This window comes from Ambystoma mexicanum, chromosome 7p (assembly GCF_040938575.1).
Source record: "Ambystoma mexicanum isolate Mex_15411 chromosome 7p, UKY_AmexF1_1, whole genome shotgun sequence".
Classification (NCBI taxonomy): Eukaryota; Metazoa; Chordata; class Amphibia; order Caudata; family Ambystomatidae; genus Ambystoma; species Ambystoma mexicanum.
Genome location: NC_090939.1, coordinates 767340945 through 767365836, shown reverse-complemented (window position 1 = coordinate 767365836; position 24892 = coordinate 767340945).

Sequence of the window (24892 nt, the reverse complement as noted above, 5' to 3'; positions counted from 1 at the left end):
CACAAACCTGGTAGCTACTTAACAGTGACAGTAAAGGTACAATACATATTTATAGACATTTCCACATAATATGTGGCACGTTTTCGTTAATTGTCATGCTGCCCTTGCCCACATAAATTCATCGGAGAGTCCCTGTTCCATTTTGAGCCTTTTCAGTTGGCATAGGTTTCTAATCAATACTGCTATTCCTATACACAGAGCACAAGTAATCAGGTGTGGGACAGAATTACCTGTCAAATTTCGAGGTTTGTTCAGAATTATTTTTTCAAACTTGATATACAAGGGATTCACAGGGGTGACATGAGGAAAGAATATCATGGCACATTGGCTCTGATGCACAGCTGCACATACTGGTAAACGCTGCATTGAAAAAATTGTCTGCCCCCCAATATCAAAGCTCTTGTTACATTTCTGTCCACAGGGACCTTTCTCAGTGCAGTGTGTCCTTTTCAGAAGACAGTGTTATTAAAAGCTTGCATTAAATGGGGGTGCACTTCCAAAGAGGAAGATTTCTACATTCAAGTCAGCTCCTCTGGTGTTTTGGGATATTATTAGTTTTATCACCAAGTGTCATCACAAGTGTTTGGGCTGTTGGGCTGGAGTGCTGCCCACCTGAGGACCTTCTACTTTGCTCGCCTGCACCCCTGTTCGAGTCGGCAAGAGGAAGCCAGCACTGCTGTGAAACGCGGATTTTGTATGCAAGTTCCTACTTTCACTTTACAACTACACTGTTTGTATTGGACCGCTTCAACGTCAATCATGAACTCCAATACTGGGTTATGCCCACTTACTTCCTGGATCTCGTTTGAAATATGTGGTATACGCGCATCGCGTGCACATCGCCAAGTGTCATCACAAGTGTTTGGGCTGTTGGGCTGGAGTGTTGCCCACTTTGCTCGCCTGCACCCCTGTTCGAGTCGGCAAGAAGAAGCCAGCACTGCTGTGAAACGCGGATTGTGCACGCAAGTTCCTACTTTCACTTTACAAGTAATTAACTTACAACTCATTTAATACTATCCCTCTGATTGACTTACTGGCAGCCATAACAGCTTTGCTCTGATTGACTTACTGCTTTGCTCATACTGAAGGCATAGAGAGTTTGAATTTGCTTATTCTTTCTTCTCCTTCCCAGTTACACTATTTGTATTGGACTGCTTCAACGTCAATCACGAACTCCCAAACTGGGTAATGCCCACTTACTTCCTGGATCTCGTTTGAAATACGGGGTGTACGCGCATCGCCAAGTGTCATCACAAGTGTTTGGGCTGTTGGGCTGTTAGGGTGTTTTGGTTTTTGGCTTTTGGGCTAAGGCCTTATTTTTTAGGCGTTGAATGGCCATGGATGATGCCCTAGATAGCTAATGATTTGAGAACCGGAAGTAAGTGTGTTTTGTAAGCTGCCTGAATCCCTTGTTCATTATTATTGGTGTTTAAAAGCTTTGTGAATTGATAAATATATTACCAACATGGGTAAAACTAGTAAATCAACTAATATGATGAAAGACCCATGAGCTGCCTTTTTTTTCTGCGGTAACCACACACAGAGCAAGTCTGGCCCGTGGCGTTGAATTACCACTGCCTCCCCCATGCATTGAAGAAGTGCACAGTTCTGCTCCAATGTTATACGAGCAAACCAAAACGACACCCTATATCAAAAAGAATCTAATGATTCCTCTCAATCTCTGTTTCCTGATGAGCCTTTAACTCAACAGCGTAAAGAGGAACTCAAACAACAGTGGAAAAATATCACGGCCAATGAAAATGACATTCAGAATTTAAATGAATCTTTCTGTGACACGCCTAGTGTCTTTCGTACTGTTGATTCGGAAATATGGGCCTCATGGATAATATGAGCAATGATGATATTGTAAATAATGAGCCGAAAGAAAGAAATGACTCTCTGATTATGTTAGGAACTGTCAACAGACTCATTCTTTACGAATTACGAAAACAAACGGAAACACTAATACTAATTAATACAGCTATTGTGCAGATTCCTTGTCTATTGTCCGAATCACTATTACAGCTTGGTATGATTCCCAAGACGAACTGTCCACAAGAAACAGTTAATCCCAACCCTGTTCTAGTTTATCCTCCTCTAGGATTAGAATCCATGCTAAAGGACGATATAATCACCATTATTGAATCCCAAACAAACACAGATGAAATGCATGGTAAAACTATTGAAAAAGCTACTGTAATGATAGGCACCACCATAAACAAAATGATTACAACCACAAATGACTTAGTAACCACTATTGAAACAACTGAGGGCTCCAAAAAAACAAAACCAAAAAATAAAAAGATGCAAAAAAATAAAGCAAGTAAGTCTTCACGAAAATACCTAAGAGACCAATCATTTAAAAATACCATTCTTGAAGCTCAGAATGACATGATTCTAAGCAATAAAGATAATGACTTAGGACAGGCAAAAAGATAGGTCCTGAAAAGAAACTTGCTACTGGACGGTGTGTAATGATCACCTCTATACAAGAGAATTACTGGGTTTCTGACGATCATATATCAGACGTGATGAAAAAAAATGATTCAGCTGATATTGCATCACAATTATCCTCTCTGAAATCTGGGCTGGGAGATATTTTTTGAGATTTTTAAATCAAATTAGATGGCTATATTGAAGAATACCTCTGATGTAACTAAGTTTTCTACGACTATTGAAACTTTAGTTACTCCAAATAAATCCAAATTGAAGGACAACGATTTGAAAGGGAAAGTAGTGAACGATATCCCACCAGATGATGAAACTGTATGTTTAGGATAGAGACCGATAATAGCCATTGTAAATGCTGACATAGATCCCAAAAGTAAGACAAGCAACGACAATAGGACTGTATCTCCTAATGACAGCTGTTCAGCTGTGATTCCCTCCGAGACTAACGTTCATGCTTGGCATGGTAATGAATTACTGGTATACAAAATGCCTACAAACTATGGCGTTATTCAACCACAAGAGGGCCTTGCTAGTGCACCCCATGAGGTGGCTACTAATGATTTAATGGCACCGAATGCTAATAAAACTGATGTATCTGAGTCCGCGATCTGTAAGGAAGATGAAATTGCTAGCATTGTAAGAAAGATTCTACAAGATAACTACCCACCATGTAGTAATAAGATGCAAATAGATGACTGTAGGCTGCAGGACGACTCTGAATTTGGAAGATTTGCTAACAAAAATATTGAATACCCAGGATACAAAAATGACCCTGACTTTCTAAAGAAACCAGCATTGCCCAACCACCCAGCCTGATTCTCACGACTCTATTCAGGGAAAGAAACCAAATAATACTAAATCGACCATATATACTCTCTCTATTTGCTGCTATTCCTGAACTAGAACTTATTACCACTTCAGACATAGCATTAGTTGACTTTATTCATGTACAAAGGCTAGATTATGTGCAATTAATCATTCTATCCCCCCTGGTAAGAGGGATCCTGCTTAAAGAAGCAGAAAACCTACAACGTAGAGGTTTTGACATTATGCAATATGAAAACTGTTTCAAAGAAACTGTTAGATACACTGTGAATGATATACCTGAACGTAAACGTGTACCAATTACCAATATAGACCTTGACAATCCAACCTCCACCAATGAAGATAAACAAGAATGGAGGTGGCTGGCTCTGTCATTGAGAGAATCAATTAATACCTTGAAAGATATGGGAAAACCCCTCTAGCTATGCTAGGAATATCACCTTTGCCTCGTGGAATTCTAGAGGATATTACCACCTTACCCAAAATGCCAAAAAGACTGATGTTTTAAAAAAGTATGATTTCTTACTATTGCAAGAAACCTTGTCCACAGAGGTGTTACTCTGGGAGGGTTTTGACACTGTACAATTACTGGCCACCAAGGGTCTTAGAGGTAGACCAATGAGAGGTATGATGATAGCATGCAAACAGTCCTTACAGGCCCAGATAACTGACAAATGGTCAAGTGTGAACTCCATACTGGCAGTAACATATGAGATAATCCAGAATGGAACAAGAATGTACATTTACATTGTTAATGAATACTGGCATCCATTAAAATACACTAAGACACAGTTGATAAACAAATTAGATAACCTGAGTAAAACAATTGATGAATGGCATATGTTACATATGAATGGTCTGGTAATTATAGCCAGTGACCTGAATGTTAATTGTAATATTAGTCATGAAGAGATTGACATTTGAATTCTGTTAACCAATTCTGAAACTAACAAATCTAAAACTGATCCAGGTAGTTTGAAACATAGAGGAGCGATTTGGTGCAATTTTATTGAAATTATGGGATTGTCCAAAATAGCTAATGAATGTGTTACATGGGCTGCTAGAGGCTGTGCCTCAATTTGGATTATATATTTGTGAAGACTGGCTTTGACAAATACATGTCTGATTTAAAAACTATTGATATGATTACTAGTGATCATAAGCTGTTACATACTGAATTGTTGTTCATATCCCTAACTGAACAAACCTCGAAATATACTGAAGGTCTGAATTTTAATTCTAAATGTAATCGTATAAGATGGACTTACTCCAAAACTAAGACATTTACTTCTGTTCTAGTTCAGGATTTTTATGATACGTCGAATGAGGAGCACACTTGTTACTTTGGTGCAAACACATTTACCAATCATATTAATCATATTAGACTACAGGTGGTAGACTCTAAAAATTCTGAAAAGAAGCATAGGATTATGCATAAACACTCGTTTGATGTTGAGGTGTACAATCGTAAATCAAAGATGAGGAAAGATATTCGTATGATTCTGAGAGATACTGCCCCTAATAGCCAGGTTGTAAACCAGATTAAAAAAAATAAACAATATTATAAAAACTGGGTGATTGGCCATACATGTTTAAGAGCTCAGAAAAATGGTGAAAAAATGCTCAATGCTATTAAGGGCAAAGACATCTCGAATTTTTGGCAAATTATTAACAACATTGATCTTACACAAAAAGACATACAATTTACACAAATCAGTGAGAGAAGATGGTGTGACCACTTTCTGAAAATATATGATTGTAACAATGAAATGCTAACAAATGATACTTACGTAGCTTGTAAATGGTACTTAGATATCTCTATCCCAAATATCTCACGTATTATTGCAAAATCCCAAAAATTGGGAGTGCCAGGACCAAATAACTTATCGAATTTACTAATAAAATCTGACATTAGCCTATGGTCTAAGAACCTATATATTTTATATACGGATATCTTGACAACTAAAACCATAAATGAGTCATGGAGACTTGACTTAGTTATTTCTGTTTTTAAAAAGAGTTTGAGGCTCTCGCCTGACAGCTACAGACCAATTGCCATAAAAGACCCAGAATCGAAAATTTTCGCATCCATCGTGTTAGAAGAACTGCAGGAATGGATTAAGACCAATAATATATTAGACATCAAACAGATTGGCTTTAAAAAAGGCATAGGCACCGACTGTGGAGGTTTGATCATGAAAAGCATGCTCTCTAAGGCGTTAAAGAAAGATGGAAACCTGATTTTTGTAGCTGCCATGGATCTAGCAAGGCTTTTGACCTTGTTGATAGGCTGACTATGGAAAAAACTGTATGATTTGAAGATACCTAAACATCTTTTGTGTATTATTATCGAACTATATTCAGAGACAAAAATAAAAGTAAGGCTGAACTCTGAAGGTCAACTGACATCTGAGATCTGTATCCAAAATGGCTTGCGACAAGGATGTATGCTATCAGCAACACTATTTAATCTTTATGTCTGTGAAGCTGACAAAGCACTAAAGAACAAAGGTTTGATTGCACCAAAGCTTGGAACAATGTCATTTGAATGGCTAGCTCACGCCAATGACTTTTTGTTATTCAACTGTACCAAAGTCGGCCTGCAATGGATGATCAATGCTTTTGTCATGTTTGTATCTGATCTGCACTTAAAAATGAATGCCGCCAAGACTACCATCATATGCTTAGGCAAACCAAAAAAGAAATGGCTAAATTTTGCATGGAAAGTTGAAGACAAATGTATTCGCTGCCAAAGTGGTTTTAAATATCTAGGATATTTCTTTCAGGGATCTGGCTCTCCGGTTATTATAAAAAAGCAACTAAGAACAAAGGCTGAAAGTATCTTACACCAAATGCGTAAACCTGAAATCAAATACTGTACCACTCAAAAACTTCTATAATATGAAAAGAATTCCAGGCCTTATGTATGGGATGGAATTCCAGGACTTGGAGGATTCCGATTACTTAAAATGTTTAGAGAGCCTTATATGGAAAGGAATACTCTTCTTTTTACCCAAATGTGTGTCAATCGAGGCAATCAGATATGAGTTAGGCTTACAATCATGGAAATCGATAATAAAGTGAAACTATCTCTATGGAGAAAATGCTTAACCACTTGATATGCTATACTCAATAGTCGGAAATTATAGAAATAATATATACTGTAACAAACAAAATGAAATAATGGAAAAGTATCTCCGCGAATTGGGTCTATCTTCCCTTGAAAGTGAAGAAAATTATTAAAGCATACGATTGGCAACAGACGGTGCTGTCGGTTATGTTATCTAAAACATTGAGAGGCCGATTCATGGAATGAAAGTGCGCTGAAAATTCCCGCGCAAGCGTGCAAAACCGTGCGTATCGCAGTGCAAGTGCGAAAATCGCAGTGCAAGTGCGAAAATCGCAGAAAAACCCGCGGACATCGATTCATGGAAGTCTGTGCGCGAGTAAAATCTGGGGTGTGCGCTGAAAATCTGCGTGGCGCACGCCGGCACACAGGTCATCTAATGGCGTGCGCTACAGCCACAGCAAAAGCGCACATAGCGCGGCGCACATAACAAAAGTAGGCGTAACACGCGGTGTGACACGCGGAATGGGGAACAACGCGTGAAAATGTGGCCGTCACAGGGGATGTACAGGAGGCAAGTGCGCGGAACTCCCACACGCTCACCTACAACACGTATTCATGGAATCGATAGGGCAAACCAGCGCACGGGCGAAGACGCGCACAGGCCTAAACACGTCCGCCACACGAAGGCAGGCGGTAGATGTCCCTGCGCATGAAAAAAATGTGCACCAAAATGTGCACTAACAAAAAGCACGTATATACAGCTCTGATGATTGTCCCATACTGTGGCCCTCTTGGACAAATGACGTGCAAAGGGGTACGCGACAAACACGGACACCCGCTGTGTCAGAAATAGCGTGTGCATGTATTTCTGGGGCGCGCAGGAAGTTTCACACGTGATTGGCCTTGGGCGAGCGGGGTGCGTGTAAATCTGGGCTTCGTGGGAAGTTTCACACGCGATAGGCCCTGTGTGAGTGGGGTGCATGTATTCCTGGGGTTCGCATGAAGTTGCACATGCGATTGGCCTGGGAACGTGTAAATCTGGGGTTCGCGGGAAGTCTCACACGCTATGGGCCCTGTGCGAGTGAGGTGCGTGTATTCCTGGGGTTCGCGTGAAGTTTCACACGCGATTGGCCTGGGTACATGTAAATCTGGGGTGCACGGGAAGTTTCACACGCGATAGGCCTTGGGCGAGAGGGGTACGTGTATTTCTGGGGTGCGCAGGAAGTTTCACACATGATTTCAGCAGGGTACGTTTATTTCTGGGGTTCACGTGAAGTTTCACACGCGATTCCAGCAGGGTACGTGTATTTCTGGGGTTCGCGGGAAGTTTCACACGCGATAGGCCCTGTGCGAGTGGGGTACGTGTATTTCGGGGGTGCCTGGGAAGTTTCACACGCGACAGGCCCTGTGCGAGTGGGGTACGTGTATATCTGGGGTGCTGGGGAGTCCTAAATGTGAATTGGCAGTGTGGGTCCTCCCAGGTGTTCCCTCTACACGCTCCACGGCCCCTGCAGGCATACCACACCACAGGGGACTACCCTGCACCCCTGGTCATGTCCCGCAGGCAGCCCAATTACCATGGGCATGCCCCCCAGGCATGCCACATGTCAGCTTGCACTACTGATCACCAACGCATGACCCCCTCCACCCCCCCAGAAGTGCATGGCACCTGCCAGCAGGCCCCCACTCATGTCTCACTCATGTCCCCTTGCACCCCCACCCCCCAGCAGTGCAGGGCACCTGCCAGTAGTCCCCCACTCATGTCCCCATGCACCCCCACCCCCCAGCAGTGCAGGGCACCTGCCAGCAGGCCCCCACTCATGTCCCCCAGCACCCCCACCCCCCAGCACTGAGGGGCACCTGCCAGCAGGCCCCAACTCATGTCCCCTTTTACCCCCACCCCCCAGCACTGAGGGGCACCTGCCAGCAGGCCCCCACTCATGTCCCACTCATGTCCCCTTGCATCCCCATCCCCCAGCAGAGTAGGGCACCTGCCAGCAGGCCCCCACTCATGTCCCCTTGCACCCCCACCCCCCAGCAGTGCAGGGCACCTGCCAGCAGGCCCCCACTCATGTCCCCAGCACCCCCCAGCACTGAGGGGAACCTGCCAGCAGGCCCCCACTCATGTCCCCTTGCACACACACACCCCCAGCACTGAGGGGCACCTGCCAGCAGGCCCCCACTCATGTCCCACTCATGTCCCCTTGCACCCCTACCCCCAACAGTGCAGGGCACCTGCCAGCAGGCCCCCACACCTGTTCGCCAGCACCCCTAGCCCCCAGCACTGAGGGCACCTGCAAGCAGGCCCCCACTCATGTCCCCTTGCACACCCACCCCCCAGCACTGAGGGACACCTTCCAGCAGGCCCCCACTCATGTCCCACTCATGATCCCTTGCACCCCCACCCCCCAGCAGTGCAGGGCACCTGCCAGCCGGCCCCCACTCATGTCCCCTTGCACCCCCACCCCCCAGCAGTGCAGGGCACCTGCCAGCAGGCCCCCACTCATGTCCCCTTGCACCCCACCCCCCAGCAGTGCAGGGCACCTGCCAGCAGGCCCCCACTCATGTCCCCTTGCACCCCCACCCCCCAGCACTGAGGGGCACCTGCCAGCAGGCCCCCACTCATGTCCCCTTGCACCCCCACCCCCCAGCAGTGCAGGGCACCTGCCAGCAGGCCCCCACTCATGTCCCCTTGCACCCCAACCCCAGCAGTGCAGGGCACCTGCCAGCAGGCCCCCACTCATGTCCCCTTGCACCACACCCCCAGCAGTGCAGGGCACCGGCCAGCAGGGCCCCACTCATGTTCCCCAGCACCCCCACCCCCCAGCACTGAGGGGCACCTGCCAGGAGGCCCCCACTCATGTCCCCTTGCACACCCACCCCCCAGCACTGAGAGGTACCTGCCAGCAGGCCCCCACTCATGTGCCCTTGCACACCTACCCCCCCAGCACTGAGGGGCACCTGCCAGCTGCCCCCCACCATGTCCCACTCATGTGCCCTTGCACCCCCACCCCCCAGCAGTGTAGGGCACCTGCCAGCAGGCCCCCACTCATGTCGCCTTGCACCCCACCCCCCAGCAGTGCAGGGCACCTGCCAGCAGGCCCCCACTCATGTCCCCTTGCACCCCACCCCCCAGCAGTGCAGGCCACCTGCCAGCAGGCCCCCACTCATGTCCCCTTGCACCCCCACCCCCCAGCACTGAGGGGCACCTGCCAGCAGGCCCCCACTCATGTCCCACTCATGTCCCCATTCACCCCCACCCCCCAGCAGTACAGGGCACCTGCCAGCAGGCCCCCACTCATGTCCCCTTGCACCCACACCCCCCAGCAGTGCAGGGCACCTGCCAGCAGGCCCCCACTCATGTCCCACTCATGTCCCCTTGCACCCCCACCCCAAGCAGTGCAGGGCACCTGCCAGCAGGCCCCCACTCATGTCCCCTTGCACCCCACTCCCCAGCAGTGCAGGGCACCTGCCAGCAGGCCCCCACTCATGTCCCACTCATGTCCCCTTGCACCCCCAACCCCCAGCAGTGCAGGGCACCTGCCAGCAGGCCCCCACTCATGTCCCCTTGCACCCCAACCCCAGCAGTGCAGGGCACCTGCCAGCAGGCCCCCACTCATGTCCCCTTGCACCACACCCCCAGCAGTGCAGGGCACCTGTCAGCAGGCCCCCACTCATGTCCCCCAGGACCCCCACCCCCCAGCACTGAGGGACACCTGCCAGCAGGCCCCCACTCATGTCCCCTTGCACCCCCACACCCCAGCACTGAGGGGCATCTGCCAGCAGGCCTCCACTCATGTCCCACTCATGTCCCCTTGCACCCCACCCCCCAGCAGTGCAGGGCACCTGCCAGCAGGCCCCCACTCATGCCCCCTTGCACCCCACCCCCCAGCAGTGCAGGGCACCTGCCAGCAGGCCCCCACTCATGTCCCACTCATGTCCCCTTGCAGCCCCACCCCCCAGCAGTGCAAGGCACCTGCCAGCAGGACTCCACTCATATCCCCCAGCATCCCCAACCCCCAGCACTGAGGGGCACCTGCCAGCAGGCCCCCAATCATGTCCCCTTGCACACCCACCCCCCAGCACTGAAATGGCGATCTCATGACACAAACCAAAAGTCAACTATGTACATCAACACATGTCCGCCACACGAAGGCAGGCGGTAGTGTCCCTGCGCATTAAAAAAATGTGTGTTAACAAAAAGCCTCTATATACAGCTCTGATGAATGTCCCATACTGTGGCCCTCTAGGACAAATGACGTGCAAAGGGGTACGCTACAAACACGGACACCCGCTCTGTCAAAAATAGTGTGTATTTCGGGGGTGCGTGGGAAGTTTCACACGCGATTGTGCCTGGGCAAGCGGGGTACGTGTACTTCAGGGGCTCGCGGGAAGTTTTACACACAATTGGGCCTGGGCGAGCGGGGTACGTGTATTACTGGGGTGGGGGGGAAGTACAGGAGGCAAATGCGCGGAACGCCCAGAGCACGTGCCAAAAAAGACGCGCTAATCCGGAAACACATACGCCAGCAGGAAGCAGGCGTACGTGGACCTGCGCAGCATAAAAGTGCATGCAAACAAGCAAGCTCAGATGCATGGATGAACATACCGTTCCTAGCAGCAGTGGTCATGGGATACCACAGGAGGAGGAGGAGGATAGTCAGGCCGAGAATTTTTACACCCAGAACCAGCCTTTTTGACATGCCTGATGACCAGGCGTATGGGAGGTACAGGTTTCAACCTCACATAATACTCAACCTGGTCAGTGAGTGGGAGGATGACCTTACATCACCCACCCTCTGCTCCCAAGCACTCAGCCCCCTGGAGAAGATCCTCAGTATACTGCACTTTTTGGCCACCGGATCATTTCAGCGGACAAGTGCCATAGTGGGAGGGGTGTCACAGGCCACGCAGTCACGCTGCCTACACCAGGCCTTGGCCATCATGACTGCATGCCCATCAGTCCGCAGGCACATATACCTGCCCAGAACACCTGCAGAAAGGCAGGCTGCCATCCAGGATTTGTACGGGGTGGCACAATTCCCCAAAGTCCTAGGTGCCATTGATTGCACCCAGGTGGCTCTACGTCCCCCCAGGGCATCAGAGCACATCTATAGAAACTGCGAGCACTGGCAATCCATCAACGTGCAGGTAGTATGTGATGCCAAGGGAATCATCACCTCAGTATATGCCAACTATCCAGGGTCCACCCACGACAGTTTCATTTACAGAATGTCAACCCTAAACCGGGACCTAGAAGCTGGGCAGTATGGCGATACATGGCTGCTTGGTGAGTATAAATGCCACAGCACATGCATGCATGCCAGGTACTGAGTAATGTCACAACCCTACTAATGATACCCATCACCACCTCCCCAGGGGACAGTGCCTACCCTCTGAGCACCCACATGATGACACCAATTCAGAACCCCACCACGCCACCCGAGGTAAGATACAACACAGCCCATATTGCAACCCGGGGCATAGTGGAGCGCACATTCGGAGTACTCAAGTCACGCTTTCGCTCCCTTGACCGTCCTGGTAGGCAGCTGTTATACGCTCCCCCAGTAGTGTGCAGGATCATAGTGGCAGCATGTGTCCTGCACACCGTTGCAACACACCGGGGCCTGCCGGTGCCATGGTGGTGCCCCCACATCCCCAACCACATGCCTGCTGAGCATGGGAGGGGAAAGGGCACGGGGTGAGGCAGCCGAACGCAGCTGGTGGCTAATTACTTCACTTAGAATCACACCCCTGTGGAGTGCACACAGCCCTGCCACATACCAGCTGACAATCAATGATGATGACATAAGGGACAGTCAACTGTCACAACCATACCAGCCTGAGATTGGTCACCTGCAAGTGTCACAATGTGTGCATCCCTACCTACAGAAACACCACCAATGCTGTATCATCAAAAGACACATACGCTGCCAAATGCATTACCCCCTTGCAAAATGCAACATGAGAACAGTGCCATGTCACCCAACCCCTTCCCAGCACCGCCACCCAACACACCATGGCATGTCATGCTATGTGAGAGGAAACAAAGCAATCCCGAAAACCTGACACAAGTGTCACAAAGTACAGTGTCCCTAATGGAAACTGGCCACACACAATATGCTCCCAGTAATGTTGAACTAACAACACACATGACCAAATACTTACCAACAATACAATGCAGCTACACAAGCTCAAACATAACTAAAACATGACAGTACTAAGTTAAAGTAGTCGTAGTCTTACAACTAGAATATGCCACCACATCGCCCCCTTCCAACTGTAGTCTTGCAGGCTTCAAAACTTGTCTGTGTATTGCATACAACATGAACTCCATCTCCAAAGTAGACGGCCTTGTGAAGACATGAGGAATGAACCTGCAAATTCAGAGGGAGACATGGAAGCAGAAGCATACATAATTCCAGTGCATTGTACAATACAACAACAATATACACAAGGAATGTCTACACAGTATTGACTACAGACTGCCCACACAGCTCATGGGAGCCCAAAATCACTGTGTACATCATTGTCACTTGGTCACACCCTTTGCAAGCCCATGGAAACGGGAAGCAGGAGGGGTGTGTGTCTCACGAACCCAAGCATTGAACCCTAACTCAGGACAAGCCTGCATGTGCCCAGCCGGAATACAGTGGATGCCCAAGGGAGCCAAACAAGGCAACACACTGTAAAAAAAAAATCAACAAAAAAAAATCAAAAATCAAAAAATCATAAAATCAAAAATCAAAAATGGCCATGTGGGGGGCAGGGGGTAGGGGAGGCTACCCAGGAGGTTCGAGGACAGGGTGCGCACCAACAGCCGCCTATGTGGATGTTGGGAAACAAAAACACCTCCATGGGCTCATGCCCTGCACGGCTATGCCAATGTGGGAGAACTGCTGCTGTCGCTCTCATTACCCTCTGCTGCTGCCACAGGAGGTGGTGGTGCTATGGGAGGCAGCCCATGCAAAGCCATGGTATGGTCCTCCATGGCAGTAAGCATGCGGGTGTGGAAGGTCTCGTCCTGGAGGATTATAGTGCGGAGATCCCCATGCAGCACCTGACGTGATGCCCGGATCGCCTCCCGAGTTGCCTGCATCTCAGCTGAGAGCGAACGTGTGAGCCGCTCCAGCTGCTGTTCTGTCCTCAAGTTAGTGGAAGTCTTAAGGTCAACAAGAGTCTCCCTGAGGTGATAGAGTTCTACCCTCAGGGCTTCCCTGTGGCCCTGGGACTCTATTGATATCAATTGGCGTAGAGTCTCCAGTGCTGCCCGTCTGTCCCTGTTGGACGCCAACATGTCCTCCCTGTGTGATTGGCAAATGGAGTCTGTTGCCTGCTGTAGTTGCTCCATCTGCCTTTCAGGGGGGACAATGGAAGTGGCCACCCTCTCCATTGCTTGAGCCATCATCTCAACTGATGCTGCCTGTTGGGTTGCCATACCGTACATGGATTGTTCCCATGAGGTATTGTCTGGTGGCGAACGGCCACCATGTCGGCGGGCACCACACCTGTTTGGAGCAAGGCGATCTGCGCTTTGCTGTGCCGGCACTGCTTGAGGCTGCAGGACTGCATTCCCCCTCTGATCTGCTGGCCCAGGAACAGGATCAGATGTTGTGGAGTGTGACCCTGCACCCGTAACCGCCAAAGGCTGACTAACCAACACTGACATCCCCATAGAGGGGTTCTACCCCTGGAGCAGGTGGGTTGGACAGAACAGAACCCCTTACAGAAACACTTACCTGCAACGCCACATAGGTCTCATCATCCGAATCAATACCTGAATAGAGCTCTGGGGAGGTGCACCCAGAGACACCCCTGGACAGAATCGTCTGCAGCAAGACTGGGTTCTCACCCACCACCACACCACGTCCTACACTGGTGGCCGGTTGTGCCTGAGGTTCCTCCTGGGTATGCACCATCTCCTCAACCTCAACAGTATCAAGTGTGTCATCCCCTGCAAAAACATGAAAGACAAAAAATGGAAACAGGCATTAGCACCATAGCACACAAATAGGCCTGACAAGCTACAGAACCAGTACATGATTTACACATGTCCCACATGACTATAACCCTCCCATGCATGCACTGTCACAGAGTTGAAAGGGGAGGCCAAAGTCAGACCCTGATGACACCAAGATGGAAGAGCAACACATTTGCTGCATGCTGGGTAGCACTGTCCTCACATATTGGCCTGTGAGTGGCATGTCCTATACACATAAATGACACATGCCATCACACAGCTGGCATGTACCATAGCCATGGTACATTCCACAAGTAAATCCATATGTCAGTGAATGAGTACTGTCACCCATCCATGTGAGATGGACATGAAGAGATGAAAAATGCCACATAGTGTGAAAAGATACGCCATGTGCCACACACTGCAACACATCCAGTGTACAAAAATACAGTGATTGCAGGGCCATTTACACATCAATGGTTGTGCACTTCAACATGACAGGAAACAACTAGCATGTTCCACATTCAAACAGGCCCAAAACATCATGTGATCAGGACAATACTCATTCAGCCTGAATGGTCAAATCATTCAACTACCAAGGTGACACATGTTGGCCAATGTGGGGTTCTTCAATGACAGAAGCATGTCACATATGTCACAATAGGGCTGAGGAATGTGTTGCAAAAGTGGGAGAATTGAAGCAATCAGCCTGAAAGAACACTGAAAAGTACACAAAATGTTGTTGCATGATGCCCCCTCAAGGGCAACTGCCATAATGTTGCGCTAAATTACTACTGTGGGCAGAAGGGATAATGTCACACCCAAATTCAAGGCCGCAGAATGTTTTGGATGAAGCACATGGGCGACCCATACTACTCAGTCACACACTCCCTCACCTGCCAAACAATCAGAACCCATCACCCAAACAACATACACATGCATTACACACACACACGCATGGGCACTCACCGGACAATGTGTCATAATCGGGTAGTTCTCCTACACATCGGATCTGTTCCTCTGTGACGAAGGTCCCAGCAACAGACTCATGTTCAGTGAGTTTGTTGTCCTCTTGTGGAGACCCACCGCCACTCACCAGAGTAGCGGCATGACTTGAGGCCAGCTTGTTCTTTGCTCTGCTTTTCAGGTCGTTCCACCGCTTGTAGCAATCATCAGCTGAGTGCCTCCCAAATCCAAGGGCACTTATGTGGTTGGCGATGGTCTGCCAGTGTGCCTTAAGTTGACCAGGTGTGGTCTTGGACCCTGCAGTCACCACCATTTCGTGGCTATGTGCCAACACATAGCTCACAAGTGCATTAAGTTCCGAATCATTGAAGCAAGGCTTCCTTGAGGTACCGGAGTGTGTAGCCGTGCCTGGGGTCTCAGCCTGTCGTGCCAGAGCACCCTTCTTCCTCATTTTAGAAGGTGGAGCGGAGCCAGAGTGGATAACGCTGCTCTGGTCAGTAGGGACAGAATCACTGGTGGACTGGGTTGTTGAAGTGTGCGAATGCACTTTGACCAGAGGACTTGGTGCAGGCATTGTCTGAAGTGTGATGTTGGCAGGGGGAACATCAGTATGATGGACCAGGACCGACACTGTCCTGGCTGGAAGAGTCAGAGCTGGGGCGGATGGAGCTGCAGCTGCCCCTGCAGCCTCACCACCCTGCATACCTGGGGCAGTAGATGACATAGCTGCCCCAGATCCACGTGGCTTGGTGACAACTTGCACCGCCACACATGGCTTAGACTTGCTGACCTGGAAGTCAGCCAGGGAGTCATCCTGTGCCAGGTCAGGTGCCACGATGGGCTGGTCCAACAAGGGCTGAGCTGGGATGGTCTCAGCCACGTTTCCCTCAAACATGGGGGGGGGGTCATGGGTGTCCCTGATTGGTCTTCCACACATGGGGGTATAGGGGCACCCTGCAAATCCCAGCCAAGTCCCCTACCGCGCCCACCACGTCCACCTTTTGAAGGTTGGTCACCTTTGCCTCCCTTACCGCTTGGTCGCCTCCCAACCATGGCACTGATGTTGTTGTGCGTATGGGAGGAGCAGTAAACTATTGTCCTGTGCAATTGGGGGTCAAAGGGGTAGGGTACTAGATGGAATTTGTACTCTAGTGCTCTAACAAGGCTGTCTGTGACCCCTCGGGGAAGATGACGGGTCACGCAATGCACAGGCAGCCCAAAAAGAAAAATAAACGTGCATGCAACCCCTCGTAGACCACGTGCGTGGAAAAATGAACCCGCACTACGCTGTGGCACCCAGAAACACAAAAATAAGCGTATGCATGCTACACGCAGCCTACAATGACCTCTGAAGGGGTACGCGACACACGGGGCAAGCACAGTTGCTAAGTACGTGCGGAACTCACTGTCTGTCTGGTAAAAGAACGTGAAAAATATGCGCATGTGCGCGTTGGCAACACCCCCGCCAAAAGAAGAATTGTACGCTGTCTGAGGAGACAGGACAAAAGGAGAAGTGAACACTGCTTGAGGAAACAGGCCCAAAAAAAGTCGAAAAATGAAAGCTGTCAGAGGTAACAGGGAGTACTAACTTGAAACACTGTGAAGTAATCGCGTGTGAACCGACAAGAAGTATAGAATTCACCCACTCGCTCTCCACAAAAATCACATACAAGGAAATGGCGTCCTACACGTACCTTTTAAACCGGGCCACACGTGCTCGTCACTTACGCGTGTACGTGCCCTTTCCTCCATTTACACGTGCAGACACTCAGACCTGCAGCTTTTCCACGTGTGCTCTGTCATCACGTGCTATGAGGGAAACACCTGCGTGTGTTACGTCACAGACTCGCTTACGCGCTAAGGGCCTTTGGTCCAATGAAATCGCATACGTGCGCTGATGCGCTCACGCGCTTAGGGCCTTTCCTTAAATTACACGCTGACGTGCAAGATTTTCACGTGCCAAATCACTCCGTATCAAGCTGGCCACGCGTTCACACACGGAAGACCACGCTCCTGCCCAGACGGCCGAATTACTGCCCCCCAGAGCCCCGAGCACGCTCCCACCTGCCATCTGCTGCTGCCTGATTGCCTGCTGCCCACGTGCCCTGCCATTTGCTGCCTGCACGTCAGCCAGGGGTGCTGTTGCTGTCACCACCCCTGCTGGAACCGTAGACTCCCGACTGGGATTCCATCGCTCCACAGCCGAGCCCCAGGACCCACTTGCCTCTGGGGTTGCCTTGTCCAGCACTACCCCATCTGTCGGCACTTGCAACCCCCAGCCAGAGAGGCAGAGGGCCACCAGCTTCACTGCCACCGAATTTGGTGTCCTGGTGGAGCAAGTCCTGGGGCAGTATGATGCCCTCTTCGGAAGGTTGCGTGCCGACAAAGAAGGACGGACCAGGATCTGGACAGACATCATGACTGCCATCAACGCGGAGGGGGTGGCAGTCCGCAAATTCCATCATGTCAAGAAGCGCTGGGAGGACTTCAGGTCCAGGACCCTCAACAAGGCCCGGTGCCTCTTGAAGGCAGCGGATGCTAAGGGTCGCCGGGGCCACCTGTCGGAAAACCAAATGAGGGTCCTGGAACGCGTATGCCCAGCGCTCCAAGTCCAGGTCCTTGAGAGTCACACCCGTCTGGAGTCGAACGGTAAGTGTACATGCATCCTGATTGGAAGCTGTGCGTGTGGTGGTGTGCCAGTAGTGTGCAGGTTGCACATGTGGTTTTGTAGGGCCATGTATGGATGTGTATGTACAGGGCCCTTAGGCTGACACATGCGAGTCCTTTCATGTGTGAGACACATGGATGGTGTATTTGTGGGTAAGCATGCAGGCCAAATGCAGTTGTGTGAGCACACATGTTTGAATGACTGTGTATGTCAGTTGTCAAAGTTGTGGTGTCACACATGGATGTTGGTTCCAGCTACATGTATCTGCACTGTGTACATGTGCATGTATGTGTATCTGACAAGTGTGCAACTGTCATGCAACATGGATGCATGTGAGACTGATATGTAGAAGACTGATTGCCAGATGTGACATGCATGCCGATCTCATCACTGCGACACTTGGTGGAGGTGTACACATGCATGTAAGTGTGGTGGCATGTTTGCATGTCTAGTGCACTCCCTGTGTCTCAAGTGATGTCTGGCTCACCTTTGCCTACTCATGCTGTTGTATGTGTATGGATGGTGCTGGCTGTTGCAATATGGCTGTGGAATAGCTCATGTGTGTGATTTGAAATGACATGTGTGTTGGGGATTGTGATGCCATGTCTGAAGTTTGACAATGAAACTCGAGTGCAACTGTCATGTGTATATGAGTCCATTGTACAGTGCCCTGATGCCTGTGTCCTATCTCTCCCTGTCTGCAGCGTCGACTGATGAAGAGGGCGGAGAGGGTGCTGTGGAGCACAGCGGCAGGGATCGCACCACCAGACGGAGACGCAAGGCCCAGCTCCCCTCCAGGTTGTCATCTTGTCGGGGATTGAGGAGTCTGGTGCCGCGTCCCAGGTTGCAGCTGCCGAGGGGAGGTCCAAGAGGCAGAGGTCGGAGTTGGACTCCTCAGCAGCAGAAGGGGAAGCTGAGACCCCAGAGGGCCAGACGGAGGAAGATGGCACAGAGTCATCCAGGTTGGTGAGGTTGTTTGGTGGAGGAAGAGGCCATGCAAGGGACAGAGACAGAGACGGGGTCTGGAGGTGGGGATTCCACTGGTGCTAGTGGTGCAGTGCAGGGGCAGGGACAGGAGGCAGCACAGGCCGCCACAGAGGTGCCTGTGTGTAATCCTGTCCCCGATCCTGTGACTGCATCATCCTGCACCAGCAGGGATACCTACGTCCAGACCCGTTTTCAGGCAGGGGATGAGTTTCCTCTGCCTGCGGACGTGGCTATCCGGGATCGGGTTGAGCCTGTCCTGGGTGGTGTGGCGTTGCATCAACGGGCCATGCGAAGCGAAATGCAGTCTTTTGATGGGGAGACTGCAAGTCGTCTCGAATGGCTCGTTGACCACGTCGACGTACTGGGACAGGTCACCAGGGCCAGATTGCTCCGTTTGCTGGGCCTTTTTACGACCCCCTCCTCAACTGAACCCCCTATGCGCCAGTCATACTCTGTGCCATCTTCCCACCCATGTGTCCTCTGGGTGCCCTGTGGAGCTGCCTCTGACCCTGCGGCCAGGCTGGTGGAGGACACATCCCTGCCACAGTCGGGAGTCGGACGTCCAGCAGGGGTGGCCACCTCAACAACTGCACCCCAGCCGGAGGAGGATGTGCAGGCAGCAAAAGCCAGGGCACGGGCAGAGGCACAGCAGCAACAAGGTGAGAGCCATGATGGCTCGTGGCCTTCATCATCGGAGGGGCAGGCATCGGCCAGAGGGCAAGAGGACCCAGGACGGGAAGTGTCTTCCATGTGGCAGCGGTTAGGCGATGCCATAGATGTGGAGCGGCAGAAGAGGCACGGCTCACAATGGTCAGGGTGGAGAACTCCATGCGGAGGGCCCTGAGGTGGGTAGAGTTCCTCGAGGCAATTCGCAGGAAGTTGGAGGAGAACATGTCGTTGTCCCTGTGAACCCTCAGTGCCATGGAAGAGGACCGCCTCCGGGACATTGAGCAGGAGTTCGATGATGCCCTGGCCCGGGACATCCAAAAGTGAGTCAACGGACTAGCCCGCTGCCCTTGTAAATAGTTAGATAGTGTTAGGTTTCCTTTGTTTTTTTCTTTATTTTGGTTGCGCTTGGACAATGCACCACGTTTCTGTATATAGTTTTTCATTAGGTAGTATTTTTGATAGCTTTCATTTCTTCAGTTGGGATCATGGACCCTGGATTGTTCATCTGTATATAGTTCACTATTGGATTCATCTCTTTTTTTTGGATTTCCCCATGGAGCAATGGTTTTCACTTTTGTTTTTCCCTTGGATTTGCTTTGTTGGACTGTGACTTTGGACACCTTTCCTTTGGATTATGATTTCTTGTTTATTGATTTCTTGATTATTTTACAGACATGCAGCTTTTCTTTTTTTATTCCCATTGTTGTTCGTTTGATTTTAATTCCATTCATGTTGCGTTTAATATATTTTTTTCTTCATACTTCTATGTGTGGTATTATCTCATTGGTTTCATGCATGTCATGATATGGGTTTTCACATTCACTTGCAACCATTGTGTGTGAGTGACGGACATGTGTTCATTTACATACTTGCCATTGGGGTTGTATCACGTAATTGCCTTTTCTATGTGGGTGGATGCAATACTTGGTTGGGTCTTTAGGCTGGGGAGGCTGGCCATAAGGGCCATGATTGAGGATCGTCATGACCTGGGGGCAGGAGGACATGAGTGGGGGCCTGCTGGCAGGTGCCCTGCACTGCTGTGGGGTGGGGCTGCAAGGGGACATGAGTGGGGGCCTGCTGGCAGGTGGCCCTGACTGCTGGGGGGTGGGTGTGCAAGGGGACATGAGTGGGAGCCTGCTGGCAGGTGCCCTGCACTGCTGGGTGGTGGGGGTGCAAGGGGACATGAGTGGGACATGAGTGGGGGCCTGCTGGCAGGTGCCCCTCAGTGCTGGGGGGTGGGGGTGCTGGGGGTCATGAGTGGGGGCCTGCTGGCAGGTGCCCCTGACTGCTGGGGGGTAGGGGTGCTAGGGGGCATGAGTGGGGGCCTGCTGGCAGGTGCCCTGCACTGCTGGGGGTGGGGGTACAAGGGGACATGAGTGGGACATGAGTGGGGGCCTGCTGGCAGGTGCCCCTCAGTGCTGGGGGGTGGGGGTGCTGGGGGACATGAGTGGGGGCCTGCTGGCAGGTGCCCTGCACTGCTGGGGGGTGGGGGTGCAAGGGGACATGAGTGGGGGCCTGCTGGCAGGTACCCTGCACTGCTGGGGGTGGGGGTGCAAGGGGACATGAGTGGGGGCCTCCTGGCAGGTGCCTCTCAGTGCTTGGGGGTGGGGGTGCTGAGGGACATGAGTGGGGGCCTGCTGGCAGGTGCCCCTGACTCTGCTGGGGGGTGGGGGTGGTGGGGGACATGAGTGGGGGGCTGCTGGCAGGTGCCCTGCACTGCTGGGGGGTGGGGGTGCAAGGGGACATGAGTGGGGGCCTGCTGGCAGGTGCCTTGAACTGCTGGGGGGTGGGGGTGCAAGGGGACATGAGTGGGACATGAGTGGGGGCCTGCTGGCAGGTGCCCCTGGGTTCAGGGGGTGGGGGTGCTGGAGGACATGAGTGGGGGCTTGCTGGCAGGTGCCCCTGACTGCTGGGGGTTGGGGGTGCTGGGGGACATGAGTGGGGGCCTACTGGCAGGTGCCCTGCACTTCTGGGGGGTGGGGGTGCAAGTGGACATGAGTGGGGGTCTGCTGGCAGGTGCCCTGCACTGCTGGGGGGTGGGGGTGCAAGGGGACATGAGTGGGACATGAGTGGGGGCCTGCTGGCAGGTGCCCCTCAGTGCTGGGGGGTGGGGGTGCTGGAGGACATGAGTGGGGGCCTGCTGGCAGGTGCCCCTGACTGCTGGGGGGGTGCTGGGGGACATGAGTGGGGGCCTGCTGACAGGTGCCCTGCACTGCTGGGGGGTGGGGGTGCAAGGGGACATGAGTGGGGGCCTGCTGGCAGGTGCCCCTGACTGCTGGGGGGTGGGGGTCAAGGGGACATGAGTGGGCCATGAGTGGGGGCCTGCTGGCAGGTGCCCCGCACTGCTGGGGGTGGGGGTGCAAGGGGACATGAGTGGTGGCCTGCTGGCAGGTGCCTCTGACTGCTGGGGGGTGGGGGTGCTGGGGGACATGAGTGGGGGCCTGCTGGCAGGTGCTCTGCATTGCTGGGGGGTGGGGGTGCAAGGAGACATGAGTGGGGGCCTGCTGGCAGGTGCCCCTGACTGCTGAGGGATGGGGGTGCTGGGGGACATGAGAGGGGGCCTGCTGGCAGGTGCCCTGCACTGCTGGGGGTGGGGGTGCAAGTGGACATGAGTGGGGGCCTGCTGGCAGGTGCCCCTGACTGCTGGGGGTGGGGGTGCAAGGGGACATGAGTGGGACATGAGTGGGGGCCTGCTGGCAGGTGCCCTGCACTGCTGGGGGGTGGGGGTGCAAGGGGGTAATGTGTCGGTGATCCCTAGTGCAAGGTGACATGTGGCTTGGCTGGGGGGCATGCCCATGGTGGATGGGCTGCCTGCAGGACATGACCAGGGGTGCAGGGTGGTCCCCTGTGGTGTGGGCAGCCTGCAGGGGCTGTGGAGGGTGTAGAGGGAACACCTGGGAGGACCCACATTGCCAATTCACGTGTAGGACTCCCCTGCACTCCCGAAATACACATACCCCACTCGCACAGGGCCTATCGCGTGTGAAACTTCCCGCGAACCCCTGAAATACACGTACCCCACTTGCACAGGGCCCATCGGATGTGAAACTTCCCGCAAACCCCAGAAATACATGTACCCTGCTGGAATCGCGTGTGAAACTTCCCGCGCACACCAGATATACACGTACCCCACTTGCACAGGGACTATCGCATGTGAAACTTCCCGCGAACCCCAGAAATACAAGTACCCTGCTGGAATTGCGTGTGAAACTTCCTGCGAAGCCCAGAAATACATGTTCCCTGCTGAAATTATGTGTGAAACTTCCTCCGCACCCCAGAAATATACGTATCCCACTCGCACAGGGCCTATCGCATGTGAAACTTGCCGCGCTCCCCACAAATACACGTACCCTGCTGAAATCGCGTGTGAAACTTCCCGTGCACCCCTGAAATACACATACCCAGGCCAATCACGTGTGAAACTTCCCGCACACCCCTGAAATACACATACCCAGGCCAATCGCGTGTGAAACTTCCCGCACACCCCTGAAATACACGTAACCAGGCCAATCGCATGTGAAACTTCCCGCGCACCACTGAAATACACGTACCCAGGCCAATCGCGTGTGAAGCTTCCCACGCACCCCTGAAATACACGTACCCAGGCCAATCGCATGTGAAACTTACCGCGCACCCCTGAAATACACGTACCCAGGCCAGTCGCGTGTGAAACTTACCGCGCAACCCCGTAATACACATACCCCACTCGCACAGGCCCTTTCGCGTGTGAAAGTTCCCGCGAATCCCGTAATACACGTACCCTGCTGAAATCGCGTGTGAAACTTCACGCGAACCCCAGTAATACACGTACCCCACTCACACAGGCCCTTTCGCGTGTGAAACTTCACGCGCACCCCAGTAATACACGTTCCCCTCTTGGCATTTGCTCCTTGGCAGCCCTGTAAACTGGTCCAGGGTTAGCGCAGCCCTTTGCGCTGAATTGGGAATTTTGATGGCTTTTCCTTGTGCGAGGGCGTTCTTGGGGGCGTAACTGGCGCTGCTGCAGGGTCGCTGCGCCACTCTGCGCCACGGCTGGTTTTGGAGGCTAAAATCCATGAATACGCTGTGCGCGGAAATCGATTTTAGCGCACGCGGCTGGCGCAGACATTCGCACGTGCACACTGTACGCCAGCCGCGTGCACCACTTCTGTGCGAAATTCTATGAATTACCCTGTGAATCAAATATATTCATTTTGAAAATTTTATCCCACACTTGAAGTTTATCTGGAGAAATATACTTCTCGTGAATTACGAAATGGTTTTATGAGATTCAGATTTGATGTTTTAAAAACTAATTACATTCTTAAAAGGTGGAAACTGTCTGATGAAAAATGGGGATGGTGTCTATTTTGTAGAAAGGAAGGGACAAAAGAGACAGTGCAGCATTTGCTTCTAACTTGCCCAGCCTTACTGAACCAACGTATTATGTATTTTGAACAATTTGTTGATTACCTACATTGTGTCAACAGAGAGCTGTTGTGGTTTCAGATGCGACACGGTAATGCAAATACCTTAAAGATAAGAGTCACTGCTTTTCTAAAAAACATTTGCAATCTAACATAATGTCTGTGTTCAACTGCTGCTACAATGACAATACTGTCTGAAGATATCCTGTAAATTAGGACCCGACCTGTACTACCAAAGTTATGGAAAACTGAATTTTAAACCTCAAAGAATATTATGGTTTTAGCCCACTGCAGAGATACTTAAATAGCCTAAAGATTTATGGAATTTTAAAGATGAATTATGGACCATTTGTGTCTGTATTAACCTGAAATTTTGTAATTTTGATGAAATATGTTTGTTTCGCTTTGTAAAGGTTTAGATGAATTATGGATATGTTTCTGTTTTAATCTGTGATCTTGCATGTTTGTTTCGTTTTGTAAAGGTTTAAAATAAACCAAAACAATAACAATAAAAAAAATTATTTGTTTTATCCGTCTACAGTGTCTTCTCCTAAAATGATTCCTTCTCTCGCTGCGTTCATTGTGATGTTTTCTGTTCCTATTGTGGCCTCTGTAAATCCTTGAAAATAGAACTTTTTACCCTACTTTTTGGCAATATGGGATTTTGCATGAGCAAGCCGGATATAATCGTCAAACACCCAATCATGTTCAGTCAGGGAGTAGGAGCTCAGTTAGTGGCTTCATCCGATACACTCCTGTTTGAAATGTTGCTAATAGGCTTGGAGGCTGGCTGTGTTCTGCAGTAGACCGTGCTATTGGATTTCCACCTTCCCAGGAGGCCCAGCGTCCTTCCTTGCAGGGGAAAGGAGTGCTAGCCATCCCGAGACAGT